The 19,031-nt window shown below is 39.1% G+C and overlaps 1 long non-coding RNA gene across 14 annotated transcripts in view; it reads left to right on the forward strand.

Moving 5' to 3' along the window:
* LOC147369365 (uncharacterized) overlaps positions 1–19,031 on the forward strand; it is a 166,979-nt gene that overhangs the window by 84,311 nt on the left and 63,637 nt on the right. For 3 of the 14 annotated variants that reach the window (XR_015167384.1, XR_015167391.1, XR_015167385.1), the window contains one exon: positions 5,864–7,787. The exons of 2 other annotated variants lie outside the window; for them this stretch is intronic. This is a non-coding gene — a long non-coding RNA (uncharacterized LOC147369365). Of the gene's footprint in view, positions 1–5,863; positions 7,807–19,031 lie in introns of those variants that run through there. 9 more of the 14 variants (XR_015167386.1, XR_015167387.1, XR_015167390.1 and 6 more) reach the window with 8 other exon arrangements.

A 19,031-nucleotide genomic window follows, 5' to 3' on the forward strand; every position in this document is an offset into this window, starting at 1 on the left:
TTTCAACTGTGGTGTTGGAGAAGACTCTTGAGAGTCCCTTGGACTGCAAGGAGATCCAACCAGTCCATTCTAAAGGAGATCAGCCCTGGGTGTTCTTTGGAAGGAATGATGCTAAAGCTGAAACTCCAATACTTTGGCCACCCCATGCGAAGAGTTGACTCATTGGAAAAGACTTTGATGCTGGGAGGGATTGGGGGCAAAAGGAAAAGGGGACGACAGAAGATGAGATGGCTGGATGGCATCACCAACTTGATGGACGTGAGTTTGAGTGAACTCCGGGAGATGGTGATGGACAGGGAGGCCTGGTGTGCTGCGGTTCATGGGGTCACAGAGAGTTGGACACGACTGAGCAACTGAACTGAATATACTCTGTTTATATGTGTACCCTCTTCCAACAACACACCCCCTTCCAACAACAAAAGAGAAGACTCTACACATGGACATAACCAGGTGGTCAATACCAAAATCAGATTGATTATATTCTTTGCAGCCAAAGATGGAGAAGCTATATACAATCAGCAAACACAGGACTGGGAGCTGACTGTGGCTCAGATCATGAACTCCTTATTGCCAAATACAGACTTAAAATGAAGAAAGTAGGGAAAGCCACTAGACCATTCAGGTATGACCTAAATAAAATTCCTTATGATTATACAGTGGAAGTGAGAAAAAGATTTAAGGGCCTAGATCTGATAGATAGAGTGCCTGAAGAACTATGGATGGCGATTCATGACACTGTACAAGAGACAATGATCAAGACCATCCCTATGGAAAAGAAATGCAAAAAGGCAAAATGGTTGTCTGAGGAAGCCTTACAAATAGCTGAGAAAAGAGAAGAAGCTAAAGGCAAAGGAGAAAAGCAGAGATATACTCATTTGAATTCAGAGTTCCAAAGAATAGCAAGGAGAGATAATAAAGCCTTCCTCAGTGATCAATGCAAAGAAATAAAGGAAAATAATAGAATGGAAAAGACTAGAGATCTCTTCAAGAAAATTAGAGACACCAAGGGAACATTTCATGCCAAAGATGGGCACAATAAAGGACAAAAATGGTATGGACCTAATAGAAGCAGAAGATATTAAGAAGAGGTTGCAAGAATACACAGAAGAACTATACAAAAAAGATCTTCATGACCCAGATAACCATGATGGTATGATCACTCACCTAGAGCTAGACATCCTGGAATGGGAAGTCAAGTGGGCCTTAGGAAGCATCACTATGAACAAAGCTAGTGGAGGTGATGGAATTCCAGTTGAGATATTTGAAATCCTAAAAGATAATGCTGTGAAAGTGTTGCACTCAGTATGCCAGCAAATTTGGAAAACTCAGCAGTGGCCATAGGACTGGAAAAGGTCAGTTTTCATTCCTATCCCAAAGAAAGGCAATGCCAAAAATGTTCAAACTACCACACAATTGCACTCATCTCACATGCTAGCAAATTAATGCTCAAAATTCTCCAAGGCAGGCTTCTATAGTACGTGAACTGTGAATTTCCAGATGTTCAAACTGGATTTAGAAAAGGTAGAGGAACCAGAGATCAAATTGCCAACATCTGTTGGATATTGAAAAAGCAAAAGAGTTCCAGGAAAACATCTACTTCTGCTTTATTGACTACACCAAAGCCTTTGACTATGTGGATCACAACAAACTGTGGAAAATTCTTAAAGAGATGGGAATGCCAGATCCCCTTATTTGCCTCCTGAGAAATCTGTATGCAGGTCAAGAAGCAACAGTTAGAACTGGACATGGAACAACGAACTGGTTCCAAATTGGGAAAGGAGTTCATGAAGAGTGTATATTGTCACCCTGGTTATTTAACTTTATATGCAGAGTACATCATGCAAAATGCTGGGCTGGATGAAACACAAGCTGGAATCAAGATTGCTGAGATACATCAATAACTTCAGATATGCAGATGACACCACCGTTATGGCAGAAAGCAAAGAGGAACTAGAGTCTCCTGATGAAAGTGAAAGAGGAGAGTGAAAAAGTTGGCTTAAAACTCAACATTCAGAAAACTAAAATCGTGACATCTGGTCCCATCACTTTATGGCAAATAGATAGGGAAACAATGGAAACAGTGGCAGACTTTATTTTCTTGGGCTCCAAAATCACTATAGATGGTGACTGCAGCCATGAAATTAAAAGACGCTTGCTCCTTGGATGAAAAGCTATGACCAACCTAGACAGCATATTAAAAACCAGAGACTTGACTTTGCCAAGAAAGGTCTGTCTAGTCAAATCTATGGTTTTCCCAGCAGTCATGTATCGAAGTGATAGTTAGACTATAAAGAAAGCTAAGCGCCGAAGAATTGATGCTTTTTGAACTGTGGTGTTGGAGAAGACTCCTGAGAGTCCCTTGGACAGCAAGGAGATCCAACCAGTCCACCCTAAAGGAGATCAGTCCTGGGTGTTCATTGGAAGAACTGATGTTGAAGCTGAAACTCCAATACTTTGGCCACCTCATGTGAAGAGCTGACTCATTTGAAAAGACCCTGATCCTGGGAAAGATTGAGGGTAGGAGGAGAAGGGGACGACAGAGGATGAGATGGCTGGATGGGATCACCGACTCAATGGACATGGGTTTGGTTGGACTCCGGAGTTGGTGATGGACAGGGAGGCCTGGCATGCTGCAGTTCATGGGGTTGCAAAGAGTCGGACATAACTGAGCTACTGGACTGAACTGAATACAGAGTAAAATTCATAAACAAAGTTAGGACAGTAGGGACAGAACAGAACTGAACTGAATAATGAGGTTTGTCATGCATTTTCTTTTGTGTTTATTAGTCATATGTATGGAGAAGAAATGGTAATCCACTCCAATATTCTTGCTTGGAGAATCCCATGGACAGAGGAGCCTGATAGCTTCCTAGTCTATGGTGTTTCAAGAGTCGGACATGACTTAGTGATAGAACCAGCCATCTGTATGTCTTCTTTGGAGAAATATCTGTTTAGGTCTTCTGCCTACTTTTTGATTGGGTTGTTCATTTTTCTGATATTGAGATGCATGAGCTGCTTGAGTATTTTGAAGATTAATTCTTTGTCAGTTGTTCAGTTTGCTATTATTTTCACCTATTCTGAAGGCTGTCTTTTCACCTTGCTTATAGCTTCCTTCATTGTGCAAAATCTTTTAAATTTAATTAGGTCCCATTTGTTTATTTTTGTTTTTATTTCCATTAGTCTGGGAGGTAGGTCATAGAGGATCTTGCTGTGATTTATGTCAGAGAGTGTTCTGCCTGTTTTCCTCTAAGAGTTTTATAGTTTTTGGTCTTACCTTTAGATCTTTAATCCATTTTGAGTGTATTTTTGTGTGTGGTGTTACAAAGTATTCTAATTTATTTCTTTTACACATAGTTGACCAGTTTTCCCAGCACCACTTATTGAAGAGTGTGTCTTTTCTCCATTGTATATTCTTGCCTCCTTTGTCAAAGATAAGGTGTCCATAGGTGCTTGGATTTATCTCCAGGCTCTCTAATTTGTTCCATTGATCTATATTTCTGTTTTTGTGCCAGTACCATACCGTCTTGATGACTGTAGCTTTGTAGTATAGTCTGAAGTCGGGAAGGTTGATTCCTCCAGTTTTATTCTTCTTAAGATTGCTTTGGCTACTTGGGGTCTTTTGTGTTTCCATACAAATTGTGAAGTTATTTGTTCTAGTTCTATGAAAAATACCATTGGTAGTTTGTTACAGATTGCACTGAATCTATAGATTGTTTTGGGTAGTATAGTCATTTTCACTATAGTGATTCTTCCAATCCAAGACGATGGTATGTTTCTCCATATATTTGTGTCATCTTTGATTTCTTTCATCAGTGTTTTACAGTTTTCTGTATAGAGGTCTTTTGTCTCTTTAGGTAAATTTATTCCTAAGTATTTTATTCATTTTGTTGCAAAGGTGAATGGGATTGTTTCCTTAATTTCTCTGATTTTTCATTTTTAGTGTATAGGAATGCAAGGGATTTCTGTATATTAACTTTATATCCTGTGACTTTACTATATTCATTGATTCATTCTAGTAATTTTCTGGTGGCATCTTCAGGGCTTTCTATGTAGAGAACCATGTCATCTGCTAACAGTGAGAGTTTTACTCTTTTTCCAATCTGGATTCTTTTTATTTCTTTTTCTTCTCTATGGCTAGAACTTTTTCTTCTCTATTTCTATGGCTAGGACTTTTAAAACTATGTTGAATAGTAGTGGTGAGAGTGGGCACCCTTGTCTTGTTCCTGATTTTAGAGAAAATGCTTTTGATTCTTTGCAATTGAGGATAATGTTTGCTGTGGTTTGCCCTGTATGGCTTTTATTATTTTGAGATATGTTTCTTCTATGCCTACTTTCTGGAGAGTTTTTATCATAAATGGGTGTTGAATTTTGTCAAAGGCTTTCTCTGCATCTGCAGAAATAGTCATATAGTTTTTGTCTTTCAATTTGTTAATATGGTGTGTCACATTGATTTATTTGCATATATTGAAGAATTCTTGTATCCCTGGGATGAAGCCCACTTGATCATGATATATGATTTTTTTAGTATGTTGTTGAATTCTCTTTGCTAGAATTTTGTTGTGGAAATACAGCTTGTACATCTGGGAGTTCTCAGTTCAAGTACTGCTGAAGCTTAGATTGAAGGATTTTGGGTATAAACTTGCTAGCCTGTGAAATGAGCACAGTTGTACAGTAGTTTGAACATTCTTTGGCATTTTCCTTCTTTGATATTGGAATGAAAATGGAACTTTTCCAGTCCTGTGGCCACTGCTGAGTTTTCCAAATTTGCTGACATATTGAGTGCAGGATTTTAACAGCATCATGTTTTAGGGTTTTAAATAGCCCAGCTGGAATGCTATCACCTCCACAGCTTTGTTTGTATTAATGCTCCCTAAGCATATTAAAAAGCAGAGACATTACTTTGCCTACAAAGGTCCGTCTAGTCAAGGCTATGGTTTTTCCAGTGGTCATGTATGGATGTGAGAGTTGGACTGTGAAGAAAGCTGAGCGCGGAAGAATTGATGCTTTTGAACTGTGGTGTTGGAGAAGACAGACTCTTGAGAGTCCTTTGGACTGCAAGGAGATCCAATGAATCCATCCTAAAGGAGATCAGTCCTGGGTGTTCATTGGAAGGACTGATGCTGAAGCTGAAACTCCAATACTTTGGCCACCTCATGCAAAGAGTTGACTCATTGGAAAAGACCCTGATGCTGGGAGGGATTGGGGGCAGGAGTAGAAGGGGATGACAGAGGATGAGATGGCTGGATGGTATCAGTGACTCGATGGACATGAGTTTGAGTAAACTCTGAGAGTTGATGATGGACAGGGAGGCCTGGTGTGCTGCAATTCATGGGGTCGCAAAGAGTCAGACAGGATTGAGCGACTGAACTGAACTGAACTGAAGGCCCACTTGACTTCACACTCCAGGCTGTCTGGTTCTAGGGTTGAGTGACCACACCATCACCGTTATCCAGGTTATTAAGACTTTTTTGTACAGTTCCATGTATTCTTGCCACCTCTTCTTAATCTCTTCTGCTTGTGTTAGGTCCTTACTCTTTCTGTCTTTATTGTGCCCGTCTTTGCATGAAATGTTCCCTTGGTATCTCTAAATTTCTTGAAGAGATCTGTTAACTTTTATATTTTTATTTAGTCAAATTTAAAAGTTTTAATTTATATCTGTTTGTTATTTGAAAGAACTTTCTAACCTCCCATTTTCTTCTACAAGTTTGACTTTTTTAGAAAGTTTAGGTCTTTCCTCTATCTGAAATTTCCTTTTTAAAAAAAAAATTGAAGAAGTGTTGATTTATAATATTGTGTTATTAATAATTTCAAGTGTACAGCAAAGTGGTATATATATTCTTTTTCAAATTCTTTTCTATTATAGCTTATTACAAGATACTGAATATAGTTGCTTCTGCCAAGTTGCTTCAGTCGTGTCCGATTCTGTGTGACCCCATAGATGGCAGCCCACCAGGCTCCCCCGTCCCTGGGATTCTCCAGGCAAGAACACTGGAGTGGGTTGCCACCTCCTTCAATGCATGAAAGTGAAAAGTGAAAGTGAAGTCGCTCAGTCGTGTTCGATTCTTCGCTACCCCGTGGACTGCAGCCCACCAGGCTCCTCCGCCCATGGGATTTTCCAGGCAAGAGTACTGGAGTGGTGTGCCATTGCCTTCTCCGATAGTTGCTTCTACTATACAGTAAATTCTTGTTTATCTGTTTTATATATAGAGTGTGTATCTGCTAATCCCATCAGTTCAGTTCAGTTGCTGACTCTTTGTGATCCCATGGACTGCAGCATGCCAGGCTTACTCCTAATTTATTCCTCCCTGGAATTTACTTGTGAGAATAGTATGTAGGGACATAATTATTCCCCAAATGGAGAATCAGTTATCTCAATAACATTATTAAGAGATCCAGTTTCCTTCTGTTTCACATGAATCCATTTTTGAGCTGTCAATTACATTCTTCTGGTCTATTGCCTATCCTTACAATAATACAAACAGTATTAATTCCTACAGTTTTAGAATATGTTTTGATGTTTGGTAGGGTAAGCTCTCTTCTTTTCTAAACTTGCTTTTACTACATTTGTATATTTACATTTTAAAAATTAAAAAAAAATAAATTTATTTTTCTATTAAGATAAAAATTTTAGAGAAGTTTATGCTTATTAGCAAAATTGAGGGAAATGCACAGAGATTTTCCATATATTTCCTGCTCCCACACATGCACAGCATCCCCTATTATCAACATCTTCACTAAAGTAGTACATTTGTTACAGTGATAGACCTATGTTGCCATGTCACCCAAAGTCCATAGGTTACATTAGGATTAATGCTTGGTGTTGTACATTCTATGGGTTTGCAAAAATGTATAATGACATGTATACATCCTTAGGTCACTGTACAGAATATTTTCACTTCCCTAAAAATTCCATATGCTCTACCTACTCATCCTTCCTTCCTCCTAACCTTGGCAACCACTGGTATATTGTCTTCATAGTTTTGCCTTTTCAAAATGTCATAGGATTTGAATCATACAGTATGTATGTAGCCTTTTCAGATGGCTTATTTCACTTGGTAATATGTATTTAAGGTTCTTCTATATCTTTTCATGACAGGATAGCTCATTTCTTTTTAGAGCTGAATACTATTCCATTATCTGAATATATCACAGTTACCCATTCACAGACTGAGGAATATCTTAGCAGCTTTCAGTTTTAGAAATTATGAATAAAGGTACTATAAACATCCATGGGCAAGTTTTTATGTGGACATGAGTTTTCAGCTCCTAAGGGTAAATATCAAGGGATACAATTGTTGGATCACATGGTAAGAGGATGTTTAGTTTCATAAGAAACAGCCAAACTGTCTTCCAAAGTAGATGAACCATTTTTATGTTTATATATGCATTTAGTTAATTAACTTGATTATCACAGTAAGTTTAGTGCATGTTTATCATCTCATATTTGGAGAAGAAAATGGTAGCCCACTCCAGTATTTTTGCCTGGAGAATTCCATGGACAGAGGAGCCTGGCAGACTACAGTACATGGGGTTGCAAAAGAGTTGGACACGACTGAGTGACTCTCACTCACTCATCATCTCATATTGATACAACATTAAAGAAATAGAAAAAAATCTTCGTTGTGATAACTCTAAGGATTTCTTCTTTTTTTATTGATGTATAATTGCTTTACAATATTTTGTTTCTGATGTACAATGAAGTGAATCAACTATATGTATACATAAATCCCCTTTTTCATGGACCTTCTCCCCCCTCCCCACCCCTGTCCCATCCATCTTGGTCATCACAGAGCAGTGAGCTGAGCTCCTTGTACTATATAGCAGGTTCCCACTAGCTATCTATTTTACAGATGGTAATGTATATATTTCAGTCCTAATCTTCCATTCGTCCCATCCTTGTCTTCTTCCCCTGTGTCCACATGTCTGTTCTGTATGTCTGTGTTTCTATTCCTGCCCTACAAATAAGTTCATCTGTACCCTTTTACTAGATTCCACATATATGATACTTGTTTTTCTCTTTCTGACACAATTCACTCTGTATAACAGACTCTAGGTCCATCTACATCTCTACAAATGACCCAGTTTTATTTCTTTTAATGGCAGAGTAATATTCCATTGTATATATGTACAACATCTTTGTATTTTATTGAAGTATTTTTTTAAAAATAGATATATTTTATTGAAGTATTGTTGACTTACAATATTTCAGGTGCACAGCAAGGTGATTCAGTTATGCAAATACACATATGTTATTTTTGAAATTATTTTCCATCATGGGTTATTATAAGATACTGGCTATAGTTCCCTATGTTATATCGTAAGCCTTTGCTGCTTGTTGCATATCTATTTTTTGATTAGAAATCTATCATTCTATTTATAATAAGTCCAACAAGTGGAATCAATATGTTATAATTTTTTTAGTTGGGCAAAAATTCATGTTTTCCAAGATGTATATATTATGCATTTGTGTATATATATATATATATACACAAAAGCTTTTCTACTACACTTGATAAAGGCTGAGAATAGAACATAAAAAAAAAAGAGAAATTAGGGAACATAAACTAAATGAAATGGGAGCACTGAATATGAAGTAGAAAAACTGAAACAAACTAGATAAAAGTAAAAGATCATCATATAGTCCAGTTATTTTTTAAAAATGACTGCTCATTAGAAACTTATCTGGAGCTCTGGAGAAAAAAAGCAATACCTGAACATTTGTATTTTTCAAAAAATTTCAAGATAATTCTCATATGCACGTGTAATTTAAAAAGTGATTACAGGGTTTTCTATTAAATCCTAGTTTTGGTGATATACAGTTCTATTACTTTTCTGATGATCAGTCATGATACAATGGTATAAAGTGAGTAATAGTTACACAATCACAGTAGTAAAAGATGTTTGTCAGCTTTCACAATCAATAGCCAGGCCAAAAAAACCAAAAAGATAATTACAATTGCAAGCCATACTGGGAACGTGATTAATTTAACAATATAAAATAATTACATAGAATTTTGGCGGGGGAGGGCGGAGGTGTCAAGCAGAGTGATGTGGTAAGTAGAAGTGCATACATGCACATGTTTTCATCCACACAGTCAGTCTATGTCTTGGTTGGTGCATTTAAGGTAATTATCAATATGTATGATCCTATTACCATTTTCTTAATTGTTTGGGGTTTATTTTCTGTAGGTCTTTTCCTTCTCTTGTGTTCCCTGCCTAGAGAAGTTCCTTTAGCATTTGTTGTAAAGCTGTTTTGGTGGTGCTGAATTCTCTTAACCTTAGTTTGTGTGGAAAGCTATTGATTTCTCCATCAAAACTGAAGGAGAGTCTTGCTGGGTATAGTATTCTTGGTTGTAGGTTCTTCCCTTTCATCACTTTAAATATATCACGCCCTTCTGGCTTGTAGAGTTTCTGTTGAGAAATCAGCTGGTAGCCTGATGGGAGTTCCCTTATATGTTATTTGTCATTTTTCCTGTGTTGCTTTTAATACTTTATCTCTGTCTTTAATTTTTGTCAGTTTGATTACTATTTATCTTGATGTGTTACTCCTTGCGTTTATCCTTTCTGGGACTCTCTGTGCTTCCTGGACTTGGTTGACTATTTCCTTTCCCATGCTCAGAAAGTTTTCAGCTATTATCTCTTCAAATATTCTCAGCTCCTTTCTCTCTGTCTTCTCTCTCTGACCCCTATAATGCGAATGTTGGTGTGTCTGATGTTGTCCCAGAGGTCTCTTAGGCTGTCTCCATTTCTTTTCATTCTTTTTCTATATTCTGTTCTGTGGCAGTGATTTCCACCATTCTGACCTCCAGGTCATTTACCCATTCTTCTGCCTTAGTTATTCTGCTGTCGATTTCTTTTAGTGTATTATTCATCTTAGTTTGTTACTTCTTTAGTTCTTCTAGGTCTTTGGTAAACATTTATTGCATTTTCTCCATCTTTGCCTCCATTGTTTTTCTGAGATCCTGAATCATCTTCACTATCATTCTGAATTCTATTTCTGGAAGGTTGCCTGTCTCCACTTCACTTAGTTGTTATTCTGAGATTTTATCTTGTCCCTTCATCTGGAACATAACTTTCTGCTATTTTGTCGTGATTAACTTTCTGTAATATGGTTTTTGTTTTAGCTGCTTGAGACTGTGCTGCTTTTTGCTTCTCCTATCTGCCCTCTGATGGATGAGGCTGAGAGGCCATTTATGCTTGTTCATGAAAGGGACTGGAAATCCACTCTAGTACTATTGCCTGGAAAATCCCTGGTAGGCTACAGTCCATGGGGTCACAAAGAGTCGGACAAGACTGAGCGACTTCACTTTTCATTTATGGGAGGGACTGGCAATGGGAAAAACTGGGTCTTGCTCCAGTGGGCAGGGCCTCACTCAGTAAAGTTTTAATCCAGTTATCTGCTGATGGGTGGGTGGCACTCCCTCCCTGGTAGTTGTTTGGCCTGAAGCAACCCAGCCCTGGGGTCTGTAGGCTCTATGGTAGAGTTAACAGTTAACTTGCAGAGGGTTTATACCAAGGGAGACCTTCCAGCACCCCACTTCCTGTGCGATCCCCTGCTGACCCACACCTCCACAGTAGGTCCTCTAACACTGCACGTAGTTTTGGTTCAATCTTCTGTTGGGTCACTGCTCCTCTCCTCTGGGTTTTGGTGTGTGAAAAATTTTGATTGTGCCCTCCAAGACTATAGTCTTTGTTTCCCTCAGTCCTCTGGAAGCCTATAATCAAATCCTGCTGGCACTCAAGGCCAGATTCCCTGGGGATTCCCAGTCCCTTTGTCAGATCCCCAGGCTGAGGAGCCTGACATGGGGTTCAGAACCTTCACAATAGTGAAGGTACTTTGCTGCTGTTGTTCTCCAGTCTGTTGCCACCACTCAGTGGGTATGGAATTTGTATTTATCATGATTGTGCCCCTCCTACCATCTTGCATGGCTTATTCTTTGTCTTTGGACATGGGGTATCTTTTTTGGTGGGTTCCAGCATCTTCCTATTGATGGTTGTTCAACAGCTAGTTGCAGTTTTGATTTTCTCACAGGAGGAGATAAGAGCACTACTCCACCATCTTGAGCCAGAAGCCTCTATGTACCACATCTGCATTATCCATTCATCTGTCAATGGACATTTAGGTTCCTTCTACATCCTGAATATTGTAAATAATGCTGGAATGAATATTGGGGTACACATGTCTTCTTGAATTATGGTTTTCTCTGAGTATATGCCCAGTAGTGGGATTGCTGGATCATATGGTAGTTCTATTTTTAGTTTTTAAAGGAACCTCCATACTGTTCTCCATGTGCTGTGCTAAGTCACTTCAGTCATGTCTGACTCTTTCTCAAAGAACCAGCTTTTAGTTTTATTAATCTTTACTATTGTTTCTTTCATTTCTTTTTCATTTATTTCTGCTCTGATCTTTATTATTTCTTTCCTTCTGCTAATTTTTTTTCGGTTCTTCTTTTTCCAGTTGTTTTAGGTGTAAAGTTAGGTTGTCTATTTGATGTTTTTCCTGTTTCTTGAGGTAGGATTGTATTGCTATAAACTTCCCTCTTAGAACTGCTTTTGCTGTATCCCATAGGTTTTGACTTGACATGTTTTCATTGTCATTTGTTTCTAGAAAATTTTTGATTACCCTTTTGATTTCTTCAATAACCTGTTGGTTATTTAGAGGCATATTGTTTAATCTCCATGTGTTTGTGTTTTTTTACAGTTTTTTTTCTTGTAATTGATATCTAGTCTCAAAGCATTGTTGTCAGAAAAGATGCTTGATATGATTTCAATTTTCTTAAAATTACTGAGGTTTGATTTGTGACCCAAAATGTGGTCTATTCTGGAGAATGTTCCATGTGTGCTTGAGAAGAAGGTGCATTCTTTACATTTGGATGGGATGTCCTGAAGATATCAATGAGACCCATCTCACTTAATGTATCATTTAAGACTTGTGTTTCCTTATTAATTTTCTGTTTTGATGATCTGTCCATTGGTGTGAGTGGGGTGTTAAAGTCTCCTACTATTATTGTTTTACTGTCAGTTTCTCCTTTTATGTCTTTTAGTGTTTGTCTTATGTATTGAGGTGCTCCTATGTTGGGTGCATAGATATTTGCAATTGTTATGTCTTCCTCTTGGATTGATCCCTTGATCATTATATAGTGTTCTTCCTTTTCTCTTGTAATAGTCTTTATTTTAAGGCCTATTTTGTTTGTTATGAAGATTGCTATTCCAGTTTTTTTTTGCTTCCCATTTGCATGGAATATATTTTTCCATCCTCTCACTTTCAGTCTAAATGTGTCTTTAGGTCTGAAGTATAGCCAGCATATATATGGATCTTGTTTTTGTATCCATTCAACCAGTCTGTGTCTTTTGGTTGGAGGATTTAATCCGTTTACATTCAAAGTAATTATTGATATATATGTTCTTATTGCCATTTTCTTAGTTGTCTGGGGATTGATTTTGTAGATCTTTTTCTTCCATTGTATTTCTTGACTATGTAAGTCCCTTTAACATTTGTTATAAAGCTAGTTTGGTGGTATTGAATTCTCTTAACTTTTGCTTTTCCGAAAAGCTTTTTATTTCTCTGTCAATTTTGAATGAGATCCTTGCCAGGTACAGTAATCTTGGTTGTAGGTTTTTCCCTTTCAGTACTTTAAATATATCCTGCCATTCCCCTCTGGCCTGCAGAGTTTCTGCTGAAAGATCAGCTGTTAAGCATATGGGTTTCCCTTGTATGTTACTTATTGCTTTTCCCTCACTGTTTTTAATATTCTTTCTTTGTGTTTAATCTTTGTTAGTTTGATTAGTATATGTCTTGGCCTGTTTCGCCTTGGGTTTATCCTATATGGGACTCTTTGCACCTCTTGGACTTAATTGATTATTTCCTTTTCCATGTTGGAGAAAATTTCAACTATAATCTCTTCAAAAATTTTCTTTTTCTCTTCTCCTGGGACCCCTATAATTCAAATGTTGGTGCATTTTATATTGTCCCAGAGATCTCAGAGACTATCCTCAGTTCTTTTCATTCTTCTTGCTTTATTCTGCTCTTCAGAAGTTATTTCCACCATTTTATCTTCCACTCACTGATTTGTTCTGCTTCAGATATTCTGCTATTGATTCCTTTCAGAGTATTTTTAATTTCAGTAATTGTGTTGTTTGTCTCTGTATGTTTATTCTTTAATTCTCGTAGGTCTTTGTTAATTGATTCTTTTCAATTTTCTCCATTCTGTTTTCGAGGTTTTGATCATCTTTGCTATCATTGTTCTGAATTCTTTTTCAGGTAGTTTGCCTATTTCCTCTTCATTTATTCGGACTTCTGTGTTTCTAGTTTGTTCATTCATTTGTGTAGTATTTCTCTGCCTTTTCATTATTAGTATTTTTTTAAACTTACTGTGTTTGAGGTCTCCTTTTCCCTAAGGTTGGTCCAGTGGTTTCTGTAAGCATCATATAGGGTGAGATTTGTGCTGAATTTTTTTTCCCCCCTCTGATGGGCAAGGCTCAGTAAGGTGGTAATCCTGTCTGCTGCTGATTGGGTTTGTACTTTTGTTTGTTGTTTAGATGAAGCTCCTGCACAGGGTGCTACTGGTGGTTGGGTGATGCTGGGTCTTGTATTCAAGTGGTTTCCTTTGTGTGAGTTCTCACTATTTGATACTCCCGAGGGTTAGTTCTCTGGTAGTCTAGCGTCTTGGAGTCAGTGCTCCCACTCCAAAGGCTCAGGGCTTGATCTCTGGTCAGGAATGAAGATTCCACAAGTGGTTTGTTATGGCATTGAGATTGAAAGAAATACCCCAAAACGAGAAACCAAAGATGAACCCCAGACAAATGGTAGTTACAAAATCAGACAAATAATAATTGAAATAATGGAATGTACACATATACATATACACCCATAAGCAAAATCAAAACAGTCCAACAAAAATAAAGTACAATAGATTGACCTGGCAACCAAAGGAAACCAAAAATTATATTTACCAGTTAAGAACAAAACTAACTAAAGCACAGACTAGAAAACAAAACCAAAGCAAGGTGCCAAGTGGGGAATAAGGCAATGAAAATAAAGCTAACAAATATGTTGAGAGGAGAGGAAAGAAAGAAAAGAAAGAAAGAATAGATATGCAAAGTTAAATAGAGGTAGATAAAGAAGATTTATATACATTAAAGATTAACTGTGAGGGGAAAAGAATAGTAGGAAAAGCAAACAAAGGAATAAATATAGAAAAAATGATAGATTTTAAAAATTAAAATTAAAAAAAGAGAAAAGAAAAAAAGGAAAGAAGAAAGGAAGAAAAAAAAACATAAAAAAAGAGGAAAACTCCACAGAACAGCAAATGTCCAATGTAGAGGTAGAGGTTTATAACAACAATAAAAAATGTGACTAAGGAAAAAAAAAAGCCCAAAAGCTTAATTAGATTTCATACTGCCAATAAAATTGACAACTACAACAGAGGGGGGAAAATGGGAAAAAAAAAAAAAAAAAGGAAAAAAAATCCAGAAGAATCTATAGAACAAGTCAAAACACAAAAATAATAAATGTTTTTTTCTTGAGTCACTGCTGTCAGAGTCCTTTCCCTCACTGGGAGTCACAGCCCACCCCACCTTCCTAGGATGCCCTCCAACACTGTGCTGGTCTCTGGACCTGCTGTGGGGTGCATCTCATAATCTAATCTGGTCCTACTCCTGTGTGTTCTTGCCTTCAATGTCCACAGCTATCAGAACTAGTGCATTTTCTTTTGTGGGAGCTCTCAGTGTCCTTTTATATATTCCATAGACACAGAGTCTGCCTAGTTGATCCTGTGGATTTAATCCACAGCTTGTAAGGCTGGTGGGAAGGTTTTGGGTCTTCTTCCTTAGCCACACTGATCCTGGGTTTCAATTGTGGTTTTATTTCCACCTCTGCATGTGGGTCATCCACTGGGGTTTGCTCCTTAGGCTGCCCTGGAGGATTTGGGTTTGCCCCAATGAGGGCCAGGTGTGGAGGTGGTGCAGCTGCTTGGGTCACAAGCGGTTCTGGCAGCACCAGGTATTCAGGGGAGTTGGCAGGTAGGGCAGCAGGAAATACAGTGCTCTAGAAGGGCATGGAAACCAGTATTGGCCCGTACCCTCCAGTATTCTTCCCTGGAGAACTCCCTTGACAAAAAAGCCTGGCAGGCCACAGTCCACAGGGTGACAAAGAGCTGGACACAACTGAAGTGACCCTGCATGCATAGACGCAAGACTTTTTTTTTGCCTGTGGCAGCTCTGCCCCAGTGAGTGTTGAGTGTGAAGGTGGTGCAGCTGCTTGGGTTGTGGGGACCCTGGCGGTGCCAAGTGTGTAGGGACATGGACTGCCTCCACTGCAGGAGTTGTGGTCCTATCAGTGTCTTTTTGTGAGCCTCTGGTAGCTGACAATCAGAAGGCCTCTTTGGCCAGTCTTTTCCATAGCTCCGCCCATTCAGGCACATAGAGGGGCCACCCTGGCTGGGGTCCTACTCTGTAGATTGGTGCATCAGGCACTTAAAGGGGCACACTGGGTGGGGTCCTACTCTGTAGTTCGGGTGTGTCAGGCACTTGATGGACCAGCCTCTCTATTGTTCAGCTGCAGATGCTGGCTTGTGGGGAGAGAGAGGCTATGGTAATGGCTCCACCCCCTACTCATGAGTCAGCAATATCCCCTAGCTCCCATGGCTGCCTGACTGCTCCACAGGCATTTCCCACCACGATCTTCTCCTTCACATCCCCTAATTCCATCTTTCCACAGTCACCAGCAGCCCTCACCCTGGGAAGCTCCACAATCCCTAAACTCTAGCTCCCAGCCACTGTGCCTTCTAGGGGACCTGTGTCCCTGTCTGAGGTATGTACGGCCGCAGTAAGGACTGTCTGATTCCCATTCCATTTAGGCTGCCACAGATCAGCTCTTTCACTCTCAGCCTTAAATGTTTCTCCTCTGACTCAGACAGTTGCCCCAGTGTGGGGATTAGACCTCTGTTTCAGTTTCTCCACCTGCTGAGGGCAGGTCCAGTCCTACTAACGCTCCTGTTTTCCCCCCACTTCCCACTTCCTACTGAGTTTTGTGTGATTCTTTATATTCTTTTCCGCTGGTCAGGTACTCTCGTCTGCTCTCAGCTGGTGTTCTGCATGCACTTCTGTGTCTGAAGGTGTATTCCTGATGTATCCATGGAGAGAGATGTACTCCACATCCATCCGCTCCTCCACCATCTTGTTCTTGGTCCATGTCCGACTCTTTATGACTCCATGGACTGTAGCCCACCAGACTCCTCTGTCCATGGGATTCTCTAGGCAAGAATACTGGAGTCAGTTGCCATTTCCTTCTCCAGGGAATCTTCCTGATGCAGGGATCGAACCTCTGTCTCTTATGTCTCCTGCATTGGCAAGCAGGTTCTTTACCACTAGCACCACCTGGGAAGCCCTTGTTCTCCATGGTGACTGTATCAATTTACATTCCCACCAACAGTGCAGGAGGGCTCCCTTTTCTCCACACCCTCTCCAACATTTATTGTTTGTAGATTTTTTGATGATATCGTTCTGACCAGCGTGAGGTGACACCTCATTGTAGTTTTGATTTGCATTTCTCTAATAATTAGTGTTGTTGAGCATCTTTTCATATGCTTTTTGGCCATCTATGTGTCTTCTTCAGGGAAATGTCTATTTTGATCTTCTGCCCATTTTTTAAATTGGGTTGTTTGTTGTTTTCATATTGAGTTGCGTGAGCTCTTTATTTTGGAGATTAAACCTTTGTCATTTGCTTTGAAAATACTTTCTCCCATTCTGAAGGTTGCCTTTTTGTCTTATTTATGGTTTCCTTTGCTGTGCAGAAGCTTTTAAGTTTAATTAGGTTCCATTTGTTTATTTTGTTTTCATTTTCATTACTCTGGGAGATGGGTCAAAAAAGATCTTGCTGTGGTTTATGTCAGAGTGTTCTGTCTGTGTTTTCTCCTAGAAGTTGATAGTGTCAAGTCTAACATTCAGGCTCTTAGTCCCTTTTGAATTTGTTTGCGTGTATGGCATTAGGAAGTGTTCTAATATCATTAATTTACATGCAGCTGTCCAGTTTTCCCAGCAGCACTTATTACAGAGTCGGTTTTTTTCCATTGTATAATGTTGCCTCCTTTGTTATAGATTATGTGACCCATAGGTGTGTGGGTTTATCTCTAGGTTTTCTATCAGGATTTACTCTTAACATCTTTCATATATAACATATAGCACTATTAATTATATTTATCATATTGTACATTACATTGTTAATACTTGTAACTGGAAATTTGTACCTTTTGATTGCCTTCGCCCAGTTTTCCCTTCTCCATCCTCATATGCATTTTGGAATCACCTAATGCAATTCCTTGAAAAATACTATTGGTATTAGAATTGTTAGGTAGGTAGAATAGGGAAAAGGAGTCCAAAATGGCGGTGGCTAAAAGACAAGGAAGGTCCGAGGACCAGAGTGAAGACTTCAGGCAGAACAAACAGAACAAACAGCACTCCTGGCTATTTGGTGCTCCACCTGGGCCTGCCCTATGCAAATTGGGCTTAGCCAGGAGTGCTGTTTGTTCTGTTTGTTCTGCCTGAAGTCTTCACTCTGGTCCTCGGACCTTCCTTGTCTTTTAGCCACCGCCATTTTGGACTCCTTTTCCCTATTCTACCTACCTAACAGAATTATGATTACATTGAACTTCTAGATTATTTGGGAAAGAATTGATAACTTTATTATGATAAATCTTCCCATTCTCAAAAATGGATTATCTTTTAAGTTAGGTCATGTTTTAATTATTTTAAATTAAATCTTATAGCTGTACTATTGCTTGCACATTTGTTATTAGGTATATTCTAAAGCTTTTGACTGTGTGGATCACAATAAACTGTGGAAAATTCTGAAAGAGATGGAAATACCAGACCACCTGACCTGCCTCTTGAGAAATCTGTATGCAGGTCAGGAAGCAACAGTTAGAACTGGAGATGGAACAACAGACTGGCTCCAAATAGGAAAAGGAGTTCATCAAGGCTGTATATTGTCACCCTGCTTATTTAACTTATATGCAGAGCACATCATGAGAAACCCTGGGCTGGAAGAAGCACAAGCTGGAATCAAGATTGCTGGGAGAAATATCAATAACCTCAGATATGCAGATGACACCACCCTTATGGCAGAAAGTGAAGAGGAACTCAAAAGCCTCTTGATGAAAGTGAAAGTGGAGAGTGAAAAAGTTGGCTTAAAGCTCAACATTCAGAAAACAAAGATCATGGCATCCGGTCCCATCACGTCATGGGAAATAGATGGAGAAACAGTGGAAACAGTGTCAGACTTTATTTTTTTGGGCTCCAAAATCACTACAGATGGTGACTGCAGCCATGAAATTAAAAGATGCTTACTCCTTGGAAGGAAAGTTATGACCAACCTAGATAGCATATTGAAAAGCAGAGACATTACTTTGCCAACAAAGGTCCATCTAGTCAAGGCTATGGTTTTTCCAGTGGTCACGTATGGATGTGAGAGTTGGACTGTGAAGAAGGCTGAGCGCCGAAGAATTGATGCTTTTGAACTGTGGTGTTGGAGAAGACTCTTGAGAGTCCCTTGGACTGCAAGGAGATCCAACCAGTCCATTCTGGAGATCAGCCCTGGGATTTCTTTGGAAGGAATGATGCTAAAGCTGAAACTCCAGTACTTTGGCCACCTCATGTGAAGAGTTGACTTATTAGAAAAGACTCTGATGCTGGGAGGGATTGGGGGCAGGAGGAGAAGGGGACGACAGAGGATGAGATGACTGGATGGTATCACTGACTCTATGGACGTGAGTCTGAGTGAACTCTGGGAGTTGGTGATGGACAGGGAGGCCTGGCGTGCTGTGATTCATGGGGTCGCAAAGAGTTGGACACGACTGAGCGACTGAACTGAACTGAACTGAAGATACATTATGGTATCTTTTTTTTTTTTCCTACTGCAAATTATAATTGGTTAGAGTTAGTATACAGGAGCTATTGATTTTTTTTTTTTTTTTTGGTCCTGTAAAACCTTGACTTTCTTGAAGTCAAATTTATGTTTTTGTTTTTAATTACTT

Source organism: Bos grunniens, chromosome 7 (assembly GCF_055505025.1).
Source record: "Bos grunniens cultivar Pamir isolate PY7600 chromosome 7, Bosgru_T2T1.0, whole genome shotgun sequence".
Classification (NCBI taxonomy): Eukaryota; Metazoa; Chordata; class Mammalia; order Artiodactyla; family Bovidae; genus Bos; species Bos grunniens.